This window comes from Vicia villosa, unplaced genomic scaffold (assembly GCF_029867415.1).
Source record: "Vicia villosa cultivar HV-30 ecotype Madison, WI unplaced genomic scaffold, Vvil1.0 ctg.003431F_1_1, whole genome shotgun sequence".
In the NCBI taxonomy this organism is placed as follows: Eukaryota; Viridiplantae; Streptophyta; class Magnoliopsida; order Fabales; family Fabaceae; genus Vicia; species Vicia villosa.
In genome coordinates, this window is record NW_026706204.1 from 236,551 (window position 1) to 239,451 (window position 2,901).

Consider the following 2,901-nt stretch of genomic DNA (forward strand, 5'->3'; position numbering starts at 1 on the left):
CTTCGATTGATGAGGGTTGATGGGCCAAACATTTGCCTTGAGCATGAAGCATTGACCCTGACCATTAAAGAATTGGCAAAAGAAAAAGGAAGCAGTGAGTGTATGGCTGACTCATTGATATTTAAAAGTAAATCATAATTTATTTTATAGGACAAAAATAATATTTAAAATAATAATCAAATTAGGGACTTAGCTTTTGATCTGGCGTGGCGCGTAGGCGGACGAACCCTGATGGTAACCCTGAAAAGAATTGACATGAAGAAGAGAAATGTTAGTGCATTAACTGATTTAAACGTTAATTGATTATAAACCCTAAAAAGTTTACGAACCCTAAAGGGTTATTTAAGAAAACTTATTGTGACCCAAAAGGTTTATAAGGCCTAACAATGCGTTAGTGGAGAACACCTGCCTGAAGATTTTAAGGTTTATAAATGAATCAAGGTTAACAAAAACTTTAATTATTAATTTTCAATTAATTAATTAATTAAAAATATATACAAAAATAAAATTTTTTATTGTTTTAAAAATAATTATTGATAAAATTAAAAAACGAGTTTTCGATTAAAATAAATAACTATGAAATTATTATATATAAAAACTAATTTGGTTAAATAAATAAAAATAAATAAAAGAAAAAAATTATACTAATAATAAAAAAAGAAAGGAATATATATAAAAAATTTCATGCAATTAAAATAAAAACAAAAAAAGAAACTTAGCTCAGATTGGGTGTTGTGCGCTCTTGAGAGTACATGGTGAGAAAGTGGCCAGCAAAATTGTTTGGCCAAAACAAGGTTAATGGCCAAAGGAAGTACCTGCAAACAAGGATAGTAATAATGTTAATAATAATGATAATAATAATAATAATAATAATAATAATAATAATAATAATAATAATAATAATAATAATAATAATAATAATAATAATAATAAGGGTTAGTAATGATAATAGTTACAATAATAAAATAAAAAATATTATAAAATAGGTTTGACCTCATATAATCTAAATTTTCCCAAAAAATAAAGAAAGGTTCAGAAAGTTAGATTATGGCTAAAAGGGCAAAAATTCTCAAAAGTAAAAAAAAAAATAATTATGATTGTAAAAACATAAATTTAAACTAAAATGTAGCAACAATGACCAAAACAATGATTAAAAAAAAACAAGCCTCATGTATCATCATTGGCCAAAAAAATTGTAATTCTAGATAAAGTATTTGAAAAAGGTTTTTTAAAAAAAGAGAGTTGAAAGAAAATGTTTCGAAACATAAAGAGGATGTCAAAAACATAAGAATTTTGATAAAAGGTGGCCTCAAGTATCATCATTAGCCAAAAACTAAAGTTAGTATAAAAACATACATCAAGGGCCTCATATGATAATCATTGGCCAAAAGGTTTTGAAAACAAAAGGTTTATTTTTAGTTTTGATAAAAAGATTTAGAAAAAGATTTTTTCTTTAAAAAAGAAGAAGATGAGGCCTCATACGAAATCATTGGCCAAGAACTAAGCAAAAGAAGAACAAAAGATATTGAAGAAACTTGGTGAATTGTTTTGTAGGTAGGAATTAGGAATGAAGAATAAGGTTGAAGGTGTTAAAAAAAATAAGGGTTTAGTTGTGAGAGAGTAAATTGAGAAATTTGTAATTGTTAGTTTTATTTATATATCATGAATTAGGTTAGAAAAAATAATTATAGTAAAACTATGGACCAAATCAAAGCCCAAAAATCAATTTGTTTTAATTTTAATAAAAAATTAAATCAAACTAATTTAATAAGATTGACTTGTTCTCTAAGTTATAAAAAGTGCTAAAAATAGGACAAATAAGATTAAAAACTTTTTTTTTTGGATTTTTTGAATATTTTATGATTTTTGACTAAAAAATGCATAAAAGTGAAAATTTGACTATTTTAAAAAATGCATATTTAAATAGTGCGAAAATTAAAAATAAAATGATAAAAAAAATGATTTTTTGTGATTTTTTTAATAAAAATAAAATTAAAACTATAGTTAGAAAAAAAAGAAAAAAAAGAAAAAAAAGTGTTAGAAGTGGGATTTGAACCCGAGACTTTGTACTTGCAAGCCTTACCTCCTTACCAACTATGTTATATTATTTGTTTGAAATAAAAGCCAATCGGAAGTGTATGAAGCATGAGAAAGCATTTTGCTATTTATTAAAATATAAATAATTTAAGAGTAAATTATTATATTTTAAAATAGACTTTAAATTGAATATTTATAAAATTCAAGACGTCAATGTGAATGACCTCAAAATTTTATAAAAAAAAATCCAATTTTAAAATTATTTGAATATTTGAATATTGTGGGCAAATTTTGGGGTATGACACTTATGACTCAGCAGGATTTGATCAGGAAATCACTCATCAGTACAAGTAACAATCAATTAGGGTTTTGTTCTCCCTTCATCTCAAATGAATCATCTTCATCAACAATCAACATTTGGTCCTCAAAGATTCACTTCAACAAGCTCAAAGGCTCTGAATCAACCAAATTAGGGTTTTGACTGAAGATAGCATACTCCTGACTTTTGCTTAGGATTTGACCTAATGACTTGGGAAATGACCTCAAGACCCCAAGTGCATCATTTTGACCTAATCTATTGGCTCAAGACATCTCCTACACAAGGATTGATCAACAGTGAAATTTCAAGTCATCAGAATTAAGGTGTTAAACTATCAGGGACTGAAATCAGGGATCACATTTGGGAAACCCTAAAAATCCCCAGGAAGTCAATCAAAAGTTTCAATCATCCTCAAATAATCCCTATGACAAAATCCAATGGAAATTACATCTCAATTCAAGACCTACAGTCATCAATTTCATTAGGTCGACAATTAGGGTTTTTGACCTAATTCACTGAACAACTGACTTTTTAATCAGGACATG